The sequence below is a fragment of the Geospiza fortis genome, unplaced genomic scaffold (assembly GCF_000277835.1).
Source record: "Geospiza fortis unplaced genomic scaffold, GeoFor_1.0 scaffold7, whole genome shotgun sequence".
Taxonomy (NCBI): Eukaryota; Metazoa; Chordata; class Aves; order Passeriformes; family Thraupidae; genus Geospiza; species Geospiza fortis.
Window position 1 is genome coordinate 4,479,821 of NW_005054344.1, and position 6,412 is coordinate 4,486,232.

General features: G+C 41.6%; 1 long non-coding RNA gene across 1 annotated transcript in view; it reads right to left on the reverse strand.

Moving 5' to 3' along the window:
- LOC115948062 overlaps window positions 1-3,885 on the reverse strand; it is a 12,146-nt gene extending 8,261 nt beyond the window's left edge. Inside the window, exon 1 of the long non-coding RNA XR_004081915.1 lies at window positions 3,760-3,885. This is a non-coding gene — a long non-coding RNA (uncharacterized LOC115948062). The remainder of the gene's footprint in view (window positions 1-3,759) is intronic.
- Between the last annotated feature and the right edge of the window lie 2,527 nt (window positions 3,886-6,412).

Below are 6,412 nucleotides of genomic sequence, written 5' to 3' on the forward strand. Positions count from 1 at the left end.
CAGAAGACTGGCACTTCCCACCTGCAGCGCTAAAATGGAAGTAATGAGCCCAAGTTGGCTCTGGGTGTATCTCCATTGCTCCTTTGCTGCCCCTTGCCTGTCTGCCCAGAGAAATGCCAGCAGTCATTGCCCAGCATGGTCTACCCAAGTTCCTGAAGTGGTCACACACATCATGCACACTAATGCTGGGCAGACAAAACAGAGTCCATGTCAGTGTGAGCTGAAACTCTTTAGAAGGGACAGACTGCCTTCACCATGTTCTCTGGTTGTAGACCTGTGCAGTGAAGTGAACTGCCAGGTTATCTTTTGCTTCAGTCTTTATGTTTTATTGCCAGCCTAAGGCATTAATGTTCTTGATCTTAAAAGAATTTACACTTTTTCCTAAGCATCTATCAGAAGATGTTCCAGAGAAAGCACAGTCCTGTGTCCTTCTATCTTGAGCTTTTGATCTTTACTGATCAGTGCAAGTCTCCAGAATAATTCCTTGCCACCCTGATTGTTGTATCTTTTCCCAGTTCATTTACAAATTGGACTATTACCATGGTAAAAGTTAAACTCTTCATTGTAAACTGCTTCACCAGCACATCAGTTTTATTTTTCTCAATTAATCTTGTGTGCAGGACTATCTGGGTGGCTCTCCTTGCCTGGTTGCTGCTGACACACTGTACTGTTTTGTAAACTAACTCCTGTCATTAATACTGCCTGGGTTTTGTTTTGGGATTTTTTTTTTTGCCAGCATGACTTGCCATTGTGCAGACAGTGCCAAAGTGTGCAAAAATTTCCGTGTGGCTGAGGGATATCTGCAGGGAGGAGGAGGAGACGTGAGAGAAGTCACCTTTCATTAGTGTGAATGTCTTGAGTGCAACATACAGAAAAAAGTGCAGTAAGTGGCAGCTTCTATAATTTCTGTTTTTTCTGCAAGGATGAGCCCTTTGTCAAGGAGTCAAAGGGAGTTTCATGCAAATGTACAGAAATGCTTAACTCTTAGAGTGCTAGAAATATTCTGTTAGATGCACTAAAAACTTACTCTTCTGAAGCTTTACGTTTCAATAGGTGACCCTCTGTGTTACATATGTACATGCCACACACCCAGATCATCAGCCCTTATCTCCAGGCCTTTGAAGGGAGGTTGTGATGAGTGCACTCACTCTGTAGTGCAAGTTGATAATCTGTGCAGGGTGGATCCTTTAAACTTGCTGTCAGTTGTATAAGAGCCTTAGTGGGATGGGTGGGAGTCCTCCTCTTAATCCCACTGAACTCAGAGGAAGGGCTCCTGTTAACTCTAACAGGCCTTGGATCAGTGCCTGTGGGAAGCTATTTTATAAATCTCAGCTTGCCTTGAGCAGTCTTCAGTTCTTATCATTTACTAGGACATGTTTTGATACAATGCCATTCTTTACTTCCTTTCTTCTAGGATTGCTTGGAGTAATTAAGTCACTCTACTGAGCTAAAGTCTGGGGTCTTGGAGGTGAGGAGAAAAAAGTGATGGCAGGGCCAGTATTTTCTTTGATGCAGTCCTGTTTATTTGTAAAGAATGTACATGGGTCTTTTTTTCCCCAGAGCACGGCTGGGATCATGAAGGTTACAACTCTCTTGCTTCTAGCGCTGAAACTTTCTCACAAAATCATCTCTCCATCTTTCAGCAAATGCACTCTCCTGCCTGTCCACAATGCAGTTATTGTATGACCATGCAGCACTCTCTTGTGCAGCCTGCTGGCTTTTTTTTCCATTATAAATTAGATCCTCACTCACTGTTCCTCATATGAGAGACTGTTTCCCTACTTACCCCTGCTTGGACCCCATTTATGCTGGATATTTATATTTTTATAGATTTTATATTTTATGCATTTATATTTACAGTGCAAGCTTCTGGGGATAGTGACCATTTTTTGTTCCATGTTTATACATCATTGGTCTCTTGGTCCACCTTGAGGATAACAACAATAATAATAAAAATGAAAATGTGGTGTTCTCAGTTTTGCTACTCTGCTCAGCACTCCCTCCACCCAGTGCTGCTCTGGTAACCCTGTCTAAGGTAGGTTTCCAGCTGCAAAAGAGCTTATAGGATAGCTGTTTCCAGCCCTATATATCCCAAAGGAGTGAAAGGTGCTGACGGGATAAGGAAAGCACACAACAGAAAGGGAATGACATAAAATAGTGTATCTGGCCATTCCTTTCCCAACTGAAACTCACAAAAGGCTGAGTCACCTGATGTAGGTCTGGGGACAGAAATTCAGAATTCCCAAGAGGCCAGAGGAAAAGGACACAGCCAGCATGTGCAAAGGGTTCCCTGGGCATGTGGGCAGCTTGTTTCAACAGATGAGTGGTGTCTGAGAAGGATTGAGTTATTAATGTGAATATATGAAAACAAATAGCTTGTCAAGCCTCCTGCTGACAGGATTTCCTATCTTAAAGCTTTGTAAGTGAGGGGGAAAGATTTTCTGGAAACAAATTCTGTTCCTTGAAGAATCAGTTGGTATAAAGGAAAGAATTCACCGTGTTTCCATCCAATTTGGACTCATTGCTGTTGCTTATCCTGCTTTAGCATGGGATTGATTTGTGAATGTGCAGTGTTTGCAGAGGGGAACGTGAGCTGGGCACATCCAGAGATTTACAGTTTGTCAGAGTAGTTTCTCTGAAAGGAAGATTATACACAAGCATTTGTAATGTAGCCAACCCCATTCTGGGGGCTTCTGTGTTGATCATAATGGCACATTGCATTGCTTGCTGCTGGGAGATCATTTTATCACAACATTTGAAATATAAACTGAAGTCAAAGTAAAAACCAGCTTTTTTATTGCTGTTGGGAAGGACAAAATGTACCCTGCTGAAAGAGTGCTGGGGCACAGCAGAGGGCATCCTTCAACAGAGGTACCAGTCCAGCCCTCTGGCTCAGCTGTGCAGGCAGCAGCATTTAACTTCAGCTGGGCAATTGCACCAATGCTTTCCATGCAATCTCTCTGCTCCCAGGGCTCCTGCTGCCCTGGTCTCTTCTCACAGAGAGATTATGTGGCGTGGGGCTGTGCCATGCTGAGACACCAGCCCTGAATTAGCTGCCTTGTCTTGTCTACCAGGAGCATTTATATTGTGCTGATGCAACACTTGACCTTTCTGAGAAACCACATGCAGTTGTTGAAGATGCTCTGTGTTGACATGCCTGTTTTGTTTTTACCCTGGCACTACAATGAATATCTTCTGCTGAGCCATAGAAACAAATTCATGTGCTAGCTTTAGCCAAGCCATCCTCTGTGGCCCTGGCTACTGTGAAAGACAGTCAGTATAGAGTCCTGCAGATATAAATGAAAAATCATTCATCTTCTCTATTTCAGACACATTTGGTCTCCTGATATTTTGTTCCATATTCTTCTAGCATATTTGAAACTCTGAATGGTGTAGGAAAAAAATAAGGTTATGCTGAAAATACAGGCCACTGGAGAACAGCTGTGTTGTGCCTATCTATCATTAAATAAAGAATAGAGCTCTAAAAGTGTTTACAGATTATAAAACAAGAGCAGATTGAATATGTTTTAAATTCTAGGAACTAACTTAAAATTTGCTATAAAACAAATATATGGCTTACATCTGGAAACCTGTCAAAACACCCAAATGATTGCTCTGCATTGTCTGGAAAGAGTTTCTGCGCCCAAAGAGTTTAGAACAGCAACAGATGTACTATTGCATAAGAGAGACTCCCTGTTTTGAATTTCAGTTTATAGGACAGAGAGGCATACAAGAGAAGTAAAGTTATTTTCATCTTACCCAGGTGCCTCTGCTTCCTCCTTAACATCTTGCTCCATGCAGTTCTCCTATGTTAAAGCGATTAGCAGAGATATAGAATGATGGGAACATACATCATTTTAAGAATAGAAAAAACCATCTGGCTCGGTGTTTGTGGCTGGCTCTTAATTCAACCATGTTGGGTTTTTTTTCCATGCCCCTCGAGCCCCTCCCTTTCCAGAAACAATCTATGTGATCCCACATCTCCTCCTCAGTAACGCGTTCCAGATGGTCAGCTTTGTGCAGAACGGATTTGCCTTAGCTTCCCAGGTTTTTCCTAGGGAGTTTTTGTTGTTGTTGTTTTGGGTTTTTTTTCAGATTGCTTCCCCTTTATTTGAAACCTCTTTACCCAATCATCTAGCTCTCCCTGGATCTTTTTCCCTAATTTTTATAGTGCAATCAAAAGACATTTTTCTCACATGGGTATTTTTATCACTCTCACTCCCTGCCACACAACGATATTGAAACTTTTCTTCTCTTTAAATGAAGGTATGGAAGAGAGGTTGTGGGAAGCTGTGTAAGTAGGCAGTTTTATAGAGGGTGTTCAATTAATCAGTATGAATTTGGCATTTTTATTTAATATTTTATTTGGTGGATTAAATAACATTCCTAATACCAGTCAGCACTATGGCCTTCTGCACTTTAGGATGGCATCTACACTTCAGAGAGCTCAGCTCTGCAGTTCTTATCCATCTCCCTGCCTCCTGGCTGCCCACATGGCACCAGTTTGCCCCTAGCCTCTCTTCTGGTTGAACCGGTTCCCTGTGAAGCACAGTGTGCATGTGGTTCTGGAGGTTTCTCCTCCCTCCTGAGACCCTCCTAGAGGATGGATTTGTCTGCCTGCACTTTCACAGCCTGCTGGCAGCATCCTGGCAGTGTGCTAGCCCTGTTCAGTCTATTCACATTGGTGGAACTGAGGAGGTTCTGTATTTACAAGAAATTTTAGAAACTGGAAATAATTATGAAAACATCCTGAGGCCTCATGGGAGTTCAATCATTCTGAAGATGGAAAAAGATGATCTTTTATAACTGGAGTGTTATACCCTCAGTCCTCCCTGCAAGGAAGTAGCCAGTTTTCCTGGACAAGAAGTAAGACAAGTCTCATTAGGTTAGGAAGATTTCCCACATTTTCCATCTGTTGGTGCAAATTTTTGAGGCAATGAATGTGTGACATTTCACAAAGTCAAGAGGCTCTCTCAGTCTGTAGCTGGGGGCTATTCCTGCACAATGAAAGCTCAGCCTTTAATGTACAGATTTCTGGGAGAAAAGTGGTCTGTGGTGCCAGGACAGAACAGCTGGAGACACCCAGGCACAGTGTGTCTCCAGCCTTGCCATGGCTTGGAGGTCTGCCTGGGAAGTCAGCTGGTCACCTACCCAAAGCCTTCAGCCCAAACTCTTCTCTGAACTGCTGCTTCTTCCTGCCTGCAGCCACAGGAGTGCATTTATTAATTTTAGAGGCATGGTAAAATGCAAAGTAGGAGAATTCCTTCTATAAATATACCTTAAAACAAAGAGGCTTTTTTTCTTTTTTTTTTTTAACATGGAAAAATATTAAGCAAAACAGTGGATATCTCACAGCTCTTATTGTTTAGAAACAGGGGTTTTATTTTTCCAGTCTGCTCTTAATTTTTCCATTCTCTCTCACTTTGGAGGGCAATTCAAATACAGCACAGCTACATTTCTGCTTTCTATCCTACACCTTGCAGATCACACTGACAACAATTTAAGCAAAAGGATTGCTCAGAGTCACAAGGATCCTTTGATTTACAGAAACCCCTAGACTGTAGACACACCATGCTCTCCTGCAGGAGCCCAAAAAAGAATGTTGTGTGGATTATATTGCATATTTTTATTAATATCTTTGTTGTCTCTCTGAGTTCATAGCAGTAAAGAAGAAAAACTTTCTGTGTTAAATCTTGCATATCAAATTTGATACATAAGCTCAGTTCCACATGTTTAAGAGCAGTGACAAGAAAACCAGTCAAAGCAATCTATTTTTTTCATATTCCCTGGTGGGAAAGTCTTCTGAAAACCAGTTGTTTTATTTGCGTTCAGTACAGGCATTAATAAGGCTAAAAGAGCTGCCAGTATGAAGACTATTCATAATAATTTCATATTGCAGAGGGTTTTGTGAGGAACTTTATCAAGATAAATGCATTATACACACACACTTCTTGAAGGCTTGTCTCTGCTTTTTTTCTATAATAGTAATTGAGCAAGAGAACACTGCAAATATATTAATCTGATTTGAAATAGGACTGAACCACATTTGCAATTTTTAAATTTCATTTACCATAGCTTTTTTGCATCTGAGCTGACCTAAATACCCAGGAAGTGTTAATGTAGACCTTACTTGATAAAAAAACCCCAATCCTCTGTTATAATTAGTTTTTTCACCATAATATTTCTGATGAAGTGTCTTCAGTGTCTAACAGAGACCCTGTAATTGTACCCTGTGCTCTCTCTCTCTCTCCTTATCTCTGAGAGTGCAATTGCATTGTGGAAATCCAACCTCAGGAAGACCTGGATTTGCAGTTAATGCATTGTAGGATCAGGGCTGCAGTTGTGTATATTGTGTTCTCTAAGCACTGCTGTCCTGGAGCAGTTGCCTTATACAACCTAAGCCCTGCTTGTG